The sequence below is a fragment of the Sapajus apella genome, unplaced genomic scaffold (genome assembly GCF_009761245.1).
Source record: "Sapajus apella isolate SASKATOON/1434 unplaced genomic scaffold, GSC_monkey_1.0 scaffold67, whole genome shotgun sequence".
In the NCBI taxonomy this organism is placed as follows: domain Eukaryota; kingdom Metazoa; phylum Chordata; class Mammalia; order Primates; family Cebidae; genus Sapajus; species Sapajus apella.
In genome coordinates, this window is record NW_022437007.1 from 3,664,166 (window position 1) to 3,683,085 (window position 18,920).

General features: G+C 36.7%; 1 long non-coding RNA gene across 1 annotated transcript; it reads left to right on the forward strand.

Moving 5' to 3' along the window:
- Positions 1-8,846: 8,846 nt before the first annotated feature.
- Positions 8,847-17,678, forward strand: LOC116530553. Its single transcript, XR_004260056.1, has 3 exons — positions 8,847-8,856; positions 9,126-9,130; positions 17,607-17,678. It is a non-coding gene; the product is annotated as an uncharacterized LOC116530553 (long non-coding RNA).
- The last annotated feature ends 1,242 nt before the right edge of the window (positions 17,679-18,920 follow it).

Here is an 18,920-nt window from a genome sequence, read left to right on the forward strand (position 1 = left end):
AAGAGACTTCTGGTTCTGTGGTTCATGCCATTATTTCTAAATTGTGAGACAAGGCACTTATTGTCACATTTGACAGATGTAGGGCTGTAGTAGTGAAAGGTCAAAGTGATGAAGAGAAAGTTACAAATGCTTAGCATGATATCTGCTTCGAGTGGTGTGGTGATTGTTATAAGACAGTCATGTAGAAATTACAACTAAATGCTATAATCTCTCTGATATATAGGGTGCCTGCCCCTCTCTCAGATTTAAGTGGGAAGATTAATAGAAAACCCTCTGATCTTTTTTACTTAAGCTAAAAGCAGTAGAAAATTTTAAACTGTATAGACTTTCAGATTGACCTCAGGAAATATGGCTTCTAATTAAAGGAATAGTATACAGCTAGTGCTTGACTTATGACCACGGTCGGGACTGCGGACTGGTCGTAACACGATTTGGTCTTAAGTTGAGTAGGCTATATGTACAGTTGAAATGGTGCACGCAGAGACGGTAGTGCTGCCGGAAGCTGGTCCGCACTGTCGTATGCCCAGCTGGGCAACGTTTGCGCTGCCAGACGCGGAGCAGTCGTGGCTAGCGATTGTGGTCGTAAACTCGAATGGTCGTAAGTTGCATAGGTCGTAAGTCGATCAATACCTGTATACTTAAGTTTGAGGCATAAGAATAATAGCAAACACTTATTGTTTTATGTTTCTAGGCTCTTTATTACATGTTTTACATGTTTTAATCCTTTTAATGCTCACAAAAACTCTATGAAGTATATACTATTAAAGCTCACTTTGCCGATTAAAGAAAATAAAGCACAGAGAGATTAACGAATTTGGCCAAAGTCGCACAGCTAATAAGAGGTGGAACTGGAATTTGAATCTAGGATGTCTGGTTCCAGAGTCCATGCTTTTAATTATGAGAGAAGCAGAAGTTCAGCAAGCCAGAGGAGTAGAACATGCTGTCATCGATCCTGCTAACGCTCACTTTTCCACTCTATTACAAAAGATAATTAGAAGGTTTACATTTATTTGGGAAAAAAAAAAAAAAAACGCAAAATACCTTAGTATGTCATTCTAGCAATAGGTGAATTCTACTTCAATGATAATAGTCATTATCATTAATGCAACAATCATTATTTAATGATAATAATACTGTATGAAGAGGAGTAGTTTGTCAGGAAATATCGTGGCAATCACAATCTGTACTCTGACAAATTGTATTGCTGACTTAATGCACAAAGAGAAATGATTTTTCAATTTGCAAAGACACATGACCTAAAAAGATAGACTATTACAGATAAAAGGAAAAAAAAGGTTATTTTGACATCTGTCCTCACTTTTATCAAGAAGTAAAATGATTTGGACTTTGGTGAAATCATATATTTAAAATGGATATAATTTAAGGACATACGTGTCAAGTTAGAAAAGGATGTTCTGAAGATGTTAATAAATTTCATATTTGTTCTGTGACATTTTAAGTGTCAACCACAAAGAGTTACACAAAGACAGAAGCCTCTGAAAAAACTGTCAGAAGTTTCTCTGCAGCATCCATAGTTTTTGGACACAGTGATTATACTTGTCATTTATTCCCTTTTTGAAAGATAATTATTAGCCAGTAGCTTGACACTGGGCAAGACTCATCTCATTACTTAAGAATATCAAATAACTCTATGAAAAGAGGTCCCAAGACTGTACTTGGTGATGTCTAAAATGCATTTAAACAAGGATGTTACTACGCAACAGAGCTAATTGTTTACACGGAAAGAGTACATGAAATAATATGATGAAAAGGGCAGAGGAAAGGTCCAAAAGTTCTAAGACAGTGTAGGTGGATACTTGCTCTTGGCACCCATGACTCTTTATCTTTCCAGATGCTGTGGCCTGCAGAGATGACCCACACGGAGTACATCATGAGCTCTCGGTCCTCCGGTATCCACCGTGAGAAAGAAGAATATGATAAAGCAGGAAGCCAGTAAAGTCAGGATTATTTCGCTGGCTCCCTGTCTACTGCACCACCATGACATGGTTTAATGACTCCACCAAAGTACATAACTTAAGCCAGAAAGGCTTCTCCATTCAGCTCTCTTAAATTCCGGTAAGCACACCTTGCCTGGCTCCTATAGGCCCAGTGTTAGTGACAGCGCCCTAATGTTGCAGCGGCTAAAGAACTGTCCCATCTCTTCAAGCTGTTTTTGAACCCCACCCACACGTTTTTAGATGGTGCAAATTTTTCTCTATTTGTTTCTTATCAGTATCCTGGCTCATATTGCAAATGGGTTAGGAAATAGCTCGAGGAAAATAAAAAGTCAAGATGGGATTCCGGGTTGGTGTTCTTCATCTGAATAGAAATAATAGAGTTCTTAAAGGGCAACTACAAATAAGTATCCCCAAAACATTAGTTAATTTTATTATCAGCAAGTGCTTTTATGCAATTTGCCAAATAAAATAGATGCCTCAAAAAAAGACATCATATTCCTTTCAAGGTGTTAATCATCTTAGCTATATTATTGAAGTACTTATATATCAAGTTGAAAAGCATAATTTTAATACATCTATTTATTATTATTGCTTTATTGTGTTGTATTATGCAGACTTTTTTCTCACAGTTTTACTGTTTTTTCTTTTGTAATATGGCTCATCCTTTCTTCAGTTATCATTGAAATTCATGCTACTCCTGAGCCTTCCTACATTGCCCCAGATATTTTTCTCTCCTTGTGTCTATTGCCGAATTCCCTATGTGGACTATACTAATAAATAACAGTCATAAATTTAGTCATAAATTAAAATCATCCAAATATCTAGAAATTATAGACACAGCAATAGTCAAAGCCCTTACATAGTATGTTGAGTAGTGACGACCAATAATCTTCAAGTCCTAATCTCTGGAATTTGTTAACGTTACCTTATTTGAAGAAGAAAATATACCTTTGGAAATGTAGTTAATAATCTTGACTTGAAGAGATAATCCTATTAACTGGATGAGCCCTAAATGCACTCACAAGTGTCCTAATAAAACAGCGTCAGAGGGAGATTTTACACAGAGAAACACAAAGGAGGAGGTGATTTGAGATTGGGGTGATGTTCCTGCAAGCCCAGGAACACAGAGCAGCAGCAGAAGATGGAAGGGACAGGGAACTGACTTTCCCTTAGAGCGTGCTGAGAGAAGGCAGTCCTCTCATATGTCACTCTTCTAGACTCTGCAACCTTCAGAAAGTAAATTTCTTTTTTAAGCCACTGCGTTTGAGGTTATTTGGTAAGGTAGCCACAGGAAACTAATCTGTCCTTATAATGTGTTAAGTACTGTTCTGTGCACTGTTTATGCATGAAATAAGGCACTCACAAAAACCCTATGAGGTACGTGGTATGATTAGGACTCTTTTACTACAGAGAAGTTAAGTAAGTTGTCCAAAGTCACAGTACCGACAAGCAGCCGAGATGGGGTTCAGGGAGTCTTGCTTTAGAGCCTGCACTTCTAACCCCGGCATCACATAGTTTCGTAACAAAAGCAGGTGGACAAGCTCAGCCCTTCTAATTACCGCAAACAGTGGAGCAAACCTTGCTTTAAGTGTCAGGAAACTTTAGTTTTCGTGCGGATGACCCTGGTGAATCACTTCACTTTAGGCTATAAAATGAGAACATGAACTGCTCTGTTTACTGCAGCCCAAACATTTTTCAACTCTTCAATCCTGTAATATTTTCTTCCCTTTTTACATATCAGGGGATTCTATCTGTCACTACTTTCCCATAGATTTTTAGATATCAGTCTAAAACGTTTATTTTCTTTGTTATTGGCATTTATATTTGTGCTTAGTTTATCTGTTCAAGGCTTTTCCAGTAAATAGTATTTCACCTCCTTCTCCCTCGTAGTGAAGAATCAGAAATTTTTTTCCTAATGCACATACAAAACCCATTCCTGATGCACATACAAACTTCTTAATTTTCATCAAAAAGCAATATTATAAATCTCTGCAACTATTTAACATGAAAATATCACTGTGTTTTTAAAATGCCATAACATTCACCATTTTGAAAAACCTAAAATAGAAGAAAATTGCATAAAGTTTGTTGACTTTATGCCCCCTGATATAGCATGGTGATTAAAAGGTGTGAATGATCAAAGAGTAAACCAGTCATCCCTACATAAGTGAACCATTTTTTCCTTCTTATTCATTTCCTTGTCTTCAACATTAGCATTTTTTTTTTTTTGAGACAGCATCTCGCTCTGTTGCCCAGGCTGGACAGTGGTGCCATCTTGACTCACTGCAGCCTCTGCCTCCTGGGTTCAAGCAATTCTCCTGCCTCAGCCTCCTGAGTAACTAGGATTACAGGCATGTGCCACCATGCCCAGCTAATTTTTGTATTTCTAGTATAGATGGGGGTTCACCATGTTGGCCAGGCTAGTCTTGAACCCCTGACCTTAGCCAATCCACCCAACTTAGCCTCCCAAAGTGCTGGGATTACAAGGGTGAGCCACTGCGCCCAGCCCAACATTAGCACTATTTTAGCCAATTAGGATTACCAGTCCCAGAACTTCAAGAGAATCAGAAAAGTGTGTGATAAGAATAAAAAGCCTCTTTGGCATTTTTATTTTTGTTCTATTTTGACCTTTTGATGGGGTGGCATAAACCACATGTTAAATTACAAATGGATAGTTATGAAAGATATTTTTGGTAGTATATTTTTCTTCTTTCCAGTTACAATGGCATCATTAATTGTGATATCCTCTTTCAGAATGCTAATGTAGACCCAGTAAATGAGAGGCAAATTATTCTGATTCAAATATTTTGTAATCTCAATGATTTCAACAAAACTCTAAAAAGTTAACTTCAGGTGAAAAGTCTCACTATTTTGTAAATAGACTATGCTCTATATTTGTTAAAAGTTTTTCTTTTTCCCTGAACTATACCACAATTTTGTCAGCATCTTCATATCTCCATTCCTCAAGCTTTCTCAAGGTAGCCCTTTTCTTTTCTTAATGTTAAAGTAATATTGACTTAATATGTTTCCCAAATATGGTGATAACTAAGGACTTATTCAAATATTTTAGGTTGTCTTTGATGTTTTTATATTTGTGGGGTTTTTTTGTTTTTTGAGATGGAGTATCATTCTGTCGTCCAGGCTGGAGTGTGGTGGGGCGATCTCAGCTCACTGCGACCTCCGTCTCCCAAGTTCAAGCAATTCTCCCGCCTCAGTCTCTCGAGTAGCTGGGATTACAGGTGCCCACCACCATGCCTAGATAATGATGTTTTTATATTTCTATTAGTTGTACTAGACTCTAAATTATTGCATTTGTTGAATTATCTACCTCTAATTTCCTGAATTACCACAAATTTGAGCAGGTTTGGCTAAAGTTTTCATATTAATTCATTCTCACACTGCTATAAAGAACTACCTGAGCCTGGGTAATTTATAAAGGAAAGAGGTTTAATTGGCTGGTTCTGCAGGCTAGGTAGGCCTCAGGAAACTTACAATAATGGCAGAGGGCAATGTGGAAGCAGGAATGTCTTACATGACTGGAGCAGAGGCAAGAGAGAGAAGGGAGAGGTGCCACACACTTTTAAACAACCAGAATTCATGATACCTCACACACTAACACCAGACAGCTCCAGAAGGGAAATCTTCTCCCATGATCTAATCACCTCCCACCAAGCCCCACTTCCAACATTGGGGATTACAATTTGACATGAGATTTGTGTAGGGACACAGACCCAAACCATAGCAGGCTTGAAACATGAAATGAGATAGTTACAAAGCAGGGCAATACTTCATAATATTTAGAATTAAGTAGTAGACATCTCTGTCCTTTATGAACCGTAAATGTCACAATTTCCTAAGATCATACTTGAAATGACAATATGACAGAACTAGTACTTACACAGGCATCCTGTGTACTTTGGTACTGGGAGCAGACATAGTTAGAAATGATAATATTAGACCTTTAATTTTTGAAATGAGTTATTTCTTTCCAATAGGTTTAAAGCATTAATATTCTCTTCAAAATGTGTGTTGTCAATACATTTGTGGTAGAAATTTACATTATATATGCTTTTTAAAAAATTGTGAATGTTTATGAATACATAGTAGATATATATATTTATGAGATACAGACATACAATGTATAATAATCATGTTGGGGTAAATGGGTATCTGTCACCTCAAGCATTTATCATTTCTTTATGTTATGAACATTCCATTCTTTTAGTTATTTTTAAATATACAAAATAATTTATTGTTGGTTATAGTCACCCTTCTACGCTGTCATATATTAGATCTTATTCATTCTATCTAATGATATTTTTCTACCAATTAACCATCCCCATTTTTCCCCTTTTTCCCAACTCCCCTTCCCAGCCTCTGGTAACCATCATTCTACTCTTTATCTCCATGTGTTCAATAGAAAATTATTCAATAGCAAAACCAAAAATGAGATCCTGTCATTTACAACAAAATGGATGGAACTGGAGGATGTTACGTTAAGTGAAATAAGCCAAGCACAGAGAGACAGTCTTCACAAATTCTCACTTATCTGTGGGAGCTAGAAATTAAAACAATTAAGTATATTATGCAACTTTTTACCATTGAAATCTGGCAATTTACAACTCAGACTATTTTTACTATACATTTGTTTTCTGTTTCTAACATAGGGTAGTTACTCATATTAATTTTGCAAATCATCACGTAAAATTTACATATTTCATTTACTGATTAATTGCCTTCTTATGCATTGGCTAGTATATCTACAGCATGGAATTCTTAACAATCAGGCAATATAATAATAAAGCGGAGCCCTGTTTTCTAACAGTTTACAACCTTGGTGTTGATAAATTGAAGAGAGACATTTAATCCTAAGAAAGGATGTCCCGAGTGCTCTAATAGCTATGTAAACAAAAATCTGTGAGTGGCATAGAAGAGGTAGTGATTAAAGGCCTTATAATTAAACAGCACCCTGTAGATTTCTTGGCACTGTCACATGCATTTGTTTATTTAATTCTTACAACAATCCAGTGATGTAGTCAATGTAAATATTACTTTTAACGCCTTACAAGGAAAGAAAATGCTGTGTTCAAAGTGGCAAGACTCTGGTAACAGAATCATATTGAATCACTTCTGATTTCTAATAAAATATTTATTTATACTTTTAGGTTACCTACCCTAGTTTTTCTTCAATATCTATATTTAAAGCAGTAGAATACTAACGTTAGTTCAAATAAAATGGAGGTCAGTATTACCCTCGGTCATGTGAATATTTACAAGCAGAAAACAAATGATCCAAGGTAAGCATTCTATTTAGAAAGTGTCAGTAAGCACCAGGTACATAGTATTGTGCAACTAAGTTCAAAGAGAAGAAAAAAGGAACACTGGATCTCCAGAACAATATTAGAATAAAATCTGTCCTGGATAGTTTCAACATGTGTCTGCCTGAAGGCAAAAAACTAGAGCAGATGATCTCTGATATGGTTTGGCTGTGGACCCACCCAAATCTTACCTTTAACTATAGTTCCCATGATCCCCATATGTCATGGAGGGACCAAGTGGGAGCTAATTGAATAATGGGGTGGTTACTTCCATGCTGTTCCTGGGATAGTGAGTTCTCATGAGATCTGATAGTGTCATAAAGGGTTATCCCTGCACTTTGCTCTGCACTTCCTCTTGCTGCCACCATGTGAAGGACAAGTTTGCTTCCCCTTCTGCAATGATTGGAGGTTTCCCGAGGCCTCCCCACCCCTGGGGAACTGTGAGTCAATTAAAACTCTTTTATTCATAAATTATCCAGTCTTGGGTATGTCCTTATAGCAGTGTGAGAATAAACTGATGCAATCTCCCAGGATCCTTTCTAACTCATTCTGTTATTCCTTTCCTCTGGTACCTTATTCAGGCCCATAAGTATTTTTGGCATCAGGTGCATAATATTTTTTAGGCACTTGGGTTCTGTTTTGAGCATTACTCATGCATTGTAGGTGCTAATGTTCTTCTCTAAGTGCCTAATTCACTCTCAGGCAGGGACTTGAGTCCACAGAAGAATAAACTTGTGACTAAAACCTTTCAGATTCATTCTGATAATGGAGCGACAGTAAGTTTTTTTTAAAAAAAAAACAACTAAAAGAAATCTGTACAAAATAATAAAAAGAAGGGAGTAAACTATAACAAAAAGTTTATAATTTTTATTACAGTCCAGAATTTTTAAAAGTGGTGATTAAACAGAATAAAGATTAAACAGATTAAACAGAATAAAGTTATATTATGTATAAGCCAAAAAATGAGCAATGAATATTAAAAACATACATCTACTTTAAAGTTGTTTAACATATATTGACTTATTAAAGAGAAATTCACAATTCACAAGAACAAAGAAAAAGCTTTTAAAAATGCCACCAATGGAAGTTTTAGAGAAACATCTTAACATAAAGAATGAAAATTAAAGGTCAAAATGTATAAATTGGAAAGGACATTGTGAGTAGAATAGGAATGGTTTGCACAGTGACTTTGAGAAAGTTTCAATACAAGCCTTATGACATAAAAGAAACTTTTGTAAAAGAAAATGGTCAAAAGATAATTATGGTGTCTGTAACTCAAAAATAGTGTTTGTATCCTGGATTTGTAGCCACAGGATATGTGAGATATAACCATGATAATATAAGATTGAGGATAGACATGTTTTTGTTTTGATCATATATTTACCAAATACTTTGGATTATATTATATTGCAAAAGATTTCATAATAAGAACTCTAGATCTTTAAAATAAATATTCTATGCTAAATAAGGCACTTTAGGAAAATGCAAATTTAGTATTCCAAAAGAAATAATCTAATGAGGTTATGGCTTTGTATTAACAAAATGAAAGTTTAAAAATAGTAAGGCACTTACATACAAAGGTTTTAATGTTAATAGTGAAGATTACAAATAAATGTTTATTACACACATTTTAGGAGGAAAATGGTTATGAAATCTGTTCCCTAATAATTGGCATAAGAAATGAATATTCTGAGTTATCAAGCAAAAACTAACCTAGATAGTATAAAATATCTTAAAGCTTCATCTGTAGATGTTAGGATCACCACAGTATCAAGCTTAGGATTAGAAGATGTATGTTATATGAGAAAAAAAAAAATTAGAGCAGAGTGAGAAGTCTAAGAATCTTGAGAAGAGGTGTAGATGTGAACGGCTGGTGCTGTATAAAATAGGGCTTGGCTGACAAAGTGTAATTTTAACCATAACTTGAATGAGGTAGAATCTTTTGGCTAGTGGATGTCTTCCAAAAGGTTATTCCAGGCAGAGTGAAGAGTTAGAAGTAGATCCTAGGGCGGAGTTTTGCCTGGTGGTTTTATGAAGTTAAAAAAAAGGCTGAGATTGGAGTAAAGAAGATAATAGAAGGATATTTCCAAAAGTTAATTAAAGTCAGTATCAGTCTGCTTTTGCTGCCATAATAAAACACAACACACTAGGTGCATTTAACAACAGAAATATATATTCTCAGAGGTCTGGAGGATGGGAGTCTGAGATCAGGGTGGCAGTATGGTCCAGTTCTGTTGAGGGCCGTCTTCCTGAATTACAGTCAGCCACCGTCTCATTGTATCTCCACATGGCAGAAAAGTGACAGAGCAAGCTCTCTGGTGATTTTTCCTATAAGGGCACTAATCCCATCATGAGGGCCATATCCTCATGATTTCATCCAAACCTAATTATCTACCAAAGGCACCTTCTCCAAATACCATCACATTGGGATTTGGGCCTCAACATGCATTTGTGGGGAGGAGGGCACAGTTCAGTCCACAGCATGGTTAGACCTTGCATGGCACTCATGTTGAGGTGTCGGTTTTCACTCTGAGAGAAATGGAGAGTCATTGCCTGGTTGTGATTAGAGAGGAGACCAGATTTGCATCACATTGTATAGGGTTGCTGCAGCATCAATCTTAAAAACAGACTACAGAGGCAAGAGCAGAACCCCTAGTTAATGCAGCAATCCAGACTTGACAGGACAATGACTTAGACCAAGGTTAAGAGACTAAGAAGTTAAGAGACAGAGAGAAATCATTGAAATATGAAATCTAGATGATAACAAGATTTCCTGGTGGATGTGGTGGGTGACAGTAGCATCAGGAAGGACTATGATTTTTCTAACCAATAAATAGGAAAGTTGGCGTTATCATCAGCAAAGAATGGGAAGGCTAGGCTAGGGAAGGATAGGATAGGGCAGGCTTGGAAGAAAAAAGTTAAGAGTTAACTAGTAGATTCATGAGTATTAGATGCGTATTTGATATAGAAGTTAGGGAGTTAGGGATATAAATGTGTAAATTAATCAATTTTCAATCATATTTAAATTCATGGAACTAAATGAGATCACCAAGAGAATGTTCACAAATAGAAAAAAGAAGGGGACTAGAAACTAACATAAGATTTGAGAAAAATAGAACCAGAGCAAGAGAAGTGACATAGATGAAAAATAATTTAATATAACATTACAATCGCTATTTTAAGAATGACTATCAGTTGCAGTAAATATGCTACACATGCTTAATGTGTGATAGAAGATACTTATGAAGAGCTGACAGCATGATTTATCAATGTAGATACTGTTGGTTCCCCAGAGTAGAGCAGTTTTAGTTCAGAGGTGAGTTTGAAAGCCTGACTATATTGTGTTTAAGAGGCAACGAGAAGAAAACTGGAGTCAGGAAGTTGATCATGAATAGCCAAGTAGTGAAATGGGGTAGTGGCTACCTCTAGCAAAATTTTAGTATTTTCCTAAACATGGAGAAATAGCATTATGTAAATTAGCTGCTTAGGAAGATCTAAGAGTATTGTTTTCTATAATTGCAATTAGAAGAGAAAATGCAAAATTGCTAGAGGCGTACCCTTGAGAACATGAGCGCAGATAGGATCCAGAGCACAGTGGAAGAAGCCAAATACTGAAAGGAAAATAGGGTATATGTACAGGTGCTGAAAGTGTGGCAGAAGTCTGAAATTTCTCTTCTTAAAGTTTCAGTTTTCTAGGAAAAGCAATGAGGGAATGTATTCTCTTCCAGGGCCCAGAAGGGGGTGTAGTTTCAAAGGCAAGAACTTCCCAGCCCCCTACCTCCACCCACGTCTCCATTCAGGAATCAAAGGTCAATCACTCCAGCAGAAGTTTAAAGGAACACCTTTCATAGGCCAGAAAAGTTAAATGGGCAGGAATATCTAACAGGTTAAAAGTCCGCTTCTCACACATCCAGGTAGACTCCATTTCTGGATCTTCTTTCATGACCTCATGGGAGCTGCTCTCTCTATAGATATATCTATTTCTCTCTCCTTTTACTCTCTGTGCCTAAATAAATCACTTTCTACAAAAACTCTTTGGGGACTGACATTTATTTAAATGAGCCACTGTGCCCTGTGGGGTCCTCCCGCCAACTCTTGGGTGAGTGAGGGACCAATGCCTGGAAGAACACATCCTAGCAGGGGAGCAGAGCCTCCCCCATGCCCCGGAACCCGACCTCAGTAGCAACTGAAATAATTAACAAATTGTGAGGATCAGGAAGACGATCTTGGTTTCACGTAAGCCTTATGCATAGAAAAGGTAATTTTGAGTAAGATCTTAATAACATTTTGAATAAGTATAAAATAAAAATCAATTAGCCATATATAAATACTGTCTATAAGATACACTGATACAATGAATAGAATGTAACCTAAAGGGGAAAGTTGGCAATTGATAGATGAAATAATGTTTAAAAAACAGTATGGACTGATTGCAATGAACACATATGAACTCAAAACTAACTCCACTTCCCAACTAGGAACCATTTATTTATAGAATACATAAAATATTATTATTATTATTATTTCAAATGGAGCCTCACTCTGTCCCCCAGGCTGGAGTGGAACGGGGTGACCTTGGCTCACAGCAACCTCTGCCTCCCCGGTTCAAGTGATTCTCCTGCCTCAGCCTCCCAAGTAGCTGAGATTACAGGTGTGCGCCCCATGCCCTGCTAATTTTTGTGTTTTTAGTAGAGACAGGGTTTTACCATGTTTGGCAGGCTGATCTCAAACTCCTGACCAGCATGCCTGCGACTCCCAAAGTGCTGGGATCACAGGCATGAGCCACCGTGCCCGGCCAGAAAGCAATGTGGTTTTGAAACATTAGTTGAGATGTGGGTTGAACCTGAGTGTAGACAATGGGGTTGAACCTAAGTATAGACAATGACTTTTTAATGCTTTTTAAACTAAATCCACAGCTGAATGAGCAGAGAAGCAATATAGTGGATAGAAAAGAGAATGTTGAAAAATCTTGTTCCTGTTATTAAGGTTATGGAAGTCTGTTGTATTGAATTAATATTTCCTTATTTAACAAAGTAATTAGATTCAAGAAATATTTTTCTAGGCCCTGACCTCTCAATCTGTAAGTTTCATAATGATATTAACTTATGCTTTACATTATTTATCATTATAACTATGAAATTAGGCACAAAAATCATAAAAGTATTCCATAAGTGTTGCAATTGCCCATATACACATGCAGGATGCTATGTGTTTTAGAACTGTCTACTTAGGAGTGAAACAGCACAAGCACAATAAAGACTATACCTTACCTTCTGGGCTTTTCATCTATTATTTCCTAAAGCACTCTTTTTTTGAGGATATCAGCCTAGGGAAACTACAAGTGCCTATACTCCCACAAATTTCTATTATAAGTATTTCAAACGACAGTCCCTAAACTCCCTATTTCTGAAAATTGAGGCTTCTGAAACTTTTAAACTCCATCCTTTATCAAAAATTCAACATGATGTATCGCCAACAATAGCAGTAATATTTTATTGAGCACCCATTGTTGCTCAACCACTGCCTTTGATGTTTGGCTCGCTAGGATGACTAAGACCACACTTGTATGGCCCACGTAATAGCCTGTGAAGTGCAGAGAAAGAGAATACTTGGCGATTCCTGAATGCCAAGAGAAGGAAATGGAATCTAAATTGAGAAAAGAAACATCTCATGACAGCCTCAAATAGAAAACAACCCTTGAGTTTGAAGCTAGCAATTAAGAGGAAAATGGAAAGAATCTCAGGCACCGAGAGGAGTAGAGGTGAAGAGATTGATGAAAAAGATCGGGTTATATTTTTAAAACTGCAAGAAATTTGAGCTGGGTTCAGATTAGAGTGTCTGTGAGGACAGTAATAGAAAAGTTGAATGAAATACAGGTAATTGTTTGAACTGTACTTATGTGAAATGTGAGAATTATTGTAGAAATATATTTCAGATAGTAATTACACACACACCACACACACACACACACACACACACCACACACACACACACACACACACACACACATACACCAATATACACACTTTCTATGAGTCAGAGACAGGTAAATAATGATATTCACTATTTAACATTGATACACTGTTAAAAAAAAGCCTTACCTAAAAAATGCTTATGAGTAATTTTGTATATAAGGACTTCCTCAGTATTTGTGATATTCTTTACTGTCACTTTACCACTTTCAGCACGTGAAAACAGAAAAATATGGGAAAGTGGAAAAAACAGGCATCAGAGGCAGAGTGATCAGAATTTGAATCTCATTTCATTTTACATTTTCTACTTAGGATATACCTAGGAAAATTGACTATTTCCTTGGAATATTATAAAAATGCTATTAATATGTGTAACAACACTGACTATAGTAGTATAAATTATTTCAGTAAATCTTTCACTAATTTGTGTTGTATTATTTACCTAGTAATATTACTGATTTGGGGGCTTTTTTGAGATGGAGTCTTGCTCTGTCACCCAGGCTGTAGTGCAGTGGCACTACCTCAGCTGACTGCAAACTCCATCTTCCGGGTTCAAGCAGTACTCCTGCCTCAGCTCCTGAGTAACTGGGATTACAGGCATGTGCCACCATGCCTAGCTAATTTTTGAATTTTTAGTACAGATGGAGTTTCACCATGTTGGTCAGACTGGTCTCAAATTCCTGACTTCATGATCCACCCATCTCAGCCTCTCAAACTGCTGGGATTACAGGTGTGAGCCATCACACCCAGCCAATATTACCGAATTTAAGCCAAAACCAAAGCAAATAATACCTGAAATAATTTAAGCTCATAGGAAATAAATATGACTGAGGGGCAAGCTGCCATCTTTTCACAGCCTTCACTGTTGATACTTCCATGTACTCAAAAATCCAAGGTGACTAGGGACTGGAGCAGACCCCCAGCATACCACAGCAGCCCTATGGAAAAGTGGCCCAACTGTTACATGGGGGCCCATTCTCGTATCTCTTCACCAGTCAGGTCCTCTAGGCCTGGACTTCCAGCCACCTTCCAGCAGAGCTATAAAGCCAATAGCAGCTCTGTAACTCAATTAAAAAAATCTCCAGGGTCAACTAAAAGTCTCTCTGCCACTGCCTCTGCAGTGGAACTGCCTTTGCTAGCCCCAGACTAACAAAAGAGCAAGGACCCTAAGTGCCTTATCCACACCAAGCTTCAGACAACCCAAGAAAATTAGCTCTAGGGCTTCCATCTATCCACCAACCTTTGTCACCAGACAAGGAACCTGCAGCTTAGGTCCACAGCAGAGACCCTTTGTTCTGTGCTGATTACACTGAGCAATTGCTGGCCTGCATCTCTCTGGGGTGGAGCCCCCAGGAGACAAGGAAAAAATCCTTGGCCACACCACTGCTAAGATCCCTCACTCTGCTGCCTCCAAGTTGGAGAAGAACATAAACCCTGAGAACATCCCAGAGCTGTAGTGAGCAGCCCAGTAGTGCCAAGTTGCCATCTATAGCCAGAATTCAAGGGAGTGAGGGACCCACAATTTCAGAGCATTGAGAGGGAACACAATTGAAACTGTGAGGAAACATAAGGGAGCCACACAACTAAGCAAGTGTCTACCAACTAACCAATATACCTACATGCCACCTACTGGATCATACCCCGAAGATTTGACACCAGAAATATGTCACTAACATATCCGCTCTAAAGTCAAAGAGGTCAGCTTTAAATAAATACCCTGCACAAAGCTTTGGCCCTGTGAAAATATCCAGAAAATAAGTCTATTGACTGTACTCAATCTACACTGCAGCTAATGGGACACTCACATGCAGGGATGAGTAAGAACCCACACAAGAACTCCAGTAACTCAACTGGCCTGTATCGTATGTCCTCCAAATAACCACACCAGTTTGTTGACAAGAATTCTTAAGTGGACCGAGCTGATTGAAATTACAGGAATGAAACTCAGAATATGGATAGAAATGAAGATCATTGAGATTCGGGAGAATGGTGAAACCCAATCAAAAGAAAATAAGAATCACAATAAAACAATACAGAAGCTGATGGATGAAATAGCCAGAATAGAAAAGAGCCAAATGAGTCTGACAGAGCTAAATGACACAAGAATTTCACAACACAATCACAAGTCTTAATAGCAGAATAGACCAAGTGAAGGAAATAATCTTAGAACTTGAAGACTGGCTCTCTGAAATAAAACAGTCAGACAAAAATAAATAAAAAAGCATTAAAAGGAATGAACAAAACCTCTGAGAAGTGTGTGATTATATAGGGGCCAAAACTGTGAATCACTGGCATCCCTGAAAAGGAGGGGAAAAAAGCAAACAACTTAGAAAACATATTTCAAGATATCATTCGTGAAAACTTCCCTAACTTTTCTAGAGAGGCTGGCAGTCAAATTCAGGAAATATAGAGAATTACTACAAGATTATACACAAGAAGATCACATCCAGGACATAATTATCAGATTTTCCAAGGTCAAAATGAAAGGAAAAATGCTAAAGGCAGCTAGAGAAAAGGCAGGTCACCCTCAAAGGGAAACCCATTATGCTAACAGCGTACCTCTCAGCTAAACCCCAACAAGCTGAGTGATTGGGGACCTACATTTAATATTCTTAAAGAAAAGATTATTCCACCAAAAATTTCATATACAGCCAAACTAAGCTTCCTAAATGAAGGAGTAATAAGATTATCTTCAGATAAGTAAATTTTCAGGGAGCGCATTACCACCAGACCCACCTTACAAGATATTTTGAAAGAAAGAATAAATACGAAGAGAAAAGATTGCTACCAGCTAATACAAAAACACATTTAAATACACAGACTAGTGACACTATAAAGCAACCACACAAACAAGCCAGTGTAAAAACCAGCTAACAACACAATGACAGGATCAAATCCATGCATATGATACTAACCTTCAACATAAATGGCTCAAATGCCCCCACTTAAAAGGCATAGAGTGGCAAGCTGAATAAAATAAATAAATAAATAAATAAATAAAATAAAGAAAGAAAGAAAAATGAAAAGAAAGCAAGACCCAGTGGTATGCTATCTTCAAGAGACCTATCTAACATGACACCAACAGGCTCAAAATAAAGGGCTAGAGAAAAATCTAACAATAAAATGGCAAACAAATAAAAAGCAAGGGCTGCAATCCTAATTTCAGACAAAACAAAGTTTAAATTAGCAAAGATCAAAAAAGACAAAGAAGGGCAATACATAATAGTAAAGGATTCAGTTAAACAAGAAGACCTAACTACCCGAAATATATATGTACCCAACATAGCAGCATTGAAATTCTTAAAGCAAGTTATCAGAGATCTACAAAGAGACATAGACTCCCACACAATAATAGTGGGAGACTTCAATACTCTACTGACAGTATTAAACAGATTATCAAAGATATTTAGCAATTGAACTTAACAATGAACCAAATGGAGCTGATTGACCTCTACAGAACTTTCCACCCCAAACAACAGAATATTCATTCTTCTCTTCACCACATGTCACATACTCTAAAACTGACCACATAATTGAACATAAAACAATCCTCAGCCAATGCAAAAAAACTAAAATTACAACAAACACAGTCAAGCTATACTGCAATAAAAAGAGAAGTGAAGATTAAGAAAATTGCCCCAAACCACACAATTATATGGAAATTTAAAAACATGAATTATTTTGGGTAAATAATGAAATTAAAGAAAAAATCAAGAAGTTCTTTGAAACTAATGAGAAAATACAACATACCAGAATCTCTGAGACAAAGCTAAGGTATTGTTAAGAGGGAAATTCATAGCATTAAATGCCCACATCAAAAAGTCAGAAAGATCTAAAATTAACATCAAAACTTAAAGAATTAGAGAAGCAAGAAAAATCAACTCCAGAGCTATCAGAAGACAAGAAATAACCAAAATGAGAGGAGAACTGAAGGAAATTTAGACACATACACACAAACTAAAATTAAAAAAAATCAATGAATCCAAGAGTTGGTTTTTCTTGAAAAAGAAAGATAGATAGGCTGCTAGCTACACTAATAAAAAAGAAAATATAGAATATGCAGGTAAATACAATTAGAAATGTCAAAGGTGATGTTACCACTAAAATAAAAATAAACGTCAGAAACTACTACAAATATCTCTAGGCACACAAACTAGAAAATTTGAAAGATATGAATACACTCCTGGACATACAAATTTTCCCAGGAATGAGGCAGGAAGAAATTGATTCCCTGAATGTATCAATAGCAAGCTTAAAAATTAAATTAGTAATGAATATCCTACCACTACCACCACCAACAAAAAATTCCATGACCTGATAGATTCACAGCCAAATTCTGCTAGATGTATAAAATTGAGCTGGTAATTTTCCTACTAAAACTATTTCAAAAAATTGAGAAGGCCAGACTCCTCCTCAACTCCTGATACTAAAATCTGGCAGAGACACAACAAAAAGAAAACTTCAGACATATATCTTGGATGAACATCAATGAAAAAAATCTCAACATAATACTTGCAAACTGAATCCAGCAGCTAATCCAAAAGCTAATCCATCATGATAAATAGGCTTCATCCCCAGTATACAAGTTTGGTTCAACATGTGCAAATCAATAAAGGCAATTCATCAAATAAATGAAACTGAAGACATAAAGCACATGATTATCTCAGTAGAGGCAGAAAATTGCTTTAGAAAAACTTCAATAACCCCTCATGTCAAAAACTCTCAATAAAATAGGTATTAAAGGAATATACCTCAAAATGATGAGAGCCATCTATGACAAATCCAAAGTGAACATCATACTGAATGGGCAAAAGCTGGAAGCATTCTCCTTGAAAACTGGCACAAGACAAGGATGCCCACTCATCTTCCTATTCAATGTAGTACTGGAAGTCCTAGCCAGAGCAATCAGATGAGAGAGAAATAAATGGCATCCATATAGGAAGAGAGGGTGTCAAACTATCCTTGTTTGCAGACAACATGATTCTGTATCTAGAAAACTGCATAGTATCAGCCCAAAAGGTCTTTAAGCTGAAAAACAACTTCAGCAAAATATCAGATACAAAATAAACTTACAAAAATCATTAACACTCTTATTTACTAACAACAGTCAAGCTGAGAGCCAAATCAGGAAGGCAATCTCATTCATAATTGCCACAAAATAATAAAATACCTATGAATACACCAAACCAGGGATGTAAAAGTTCTCTACCAGAAGAATTGCAAAATACAGCTCAGAGAAAACAGAAAAGACACAAATGGAAAACATCCCATTCTCATAGATAGGAAGAATCAATATTGTTAAAATGGCCATACTTCCCAAAGTAATTTATATTTCTTTTCCTATCAAGCTACCAACAGTATTCTTCACAGGACTAAACAAACAAACAAACAAACAAACAAAAACTATTTAAAAATTCATATGGAATTCAAAAAGAAATCAAATAGCCAAGGCAACCCTAAACGAAAATCACAAAACTGACTTCAAACTATACTACAGGGCTACAATGATAAAAACAGCATGGTACTGGTTCAAAAACAGGAACATAGACAAATGGAACAAAATAGAGAGTCTAGAAATAAGGCTACACACTTGTTACCATCTGATCCTCAACAAAGATGACAAAACAAGTGATGGGCAAAGGACTCCTTTATTTGATAAATTGTGCAGGGAT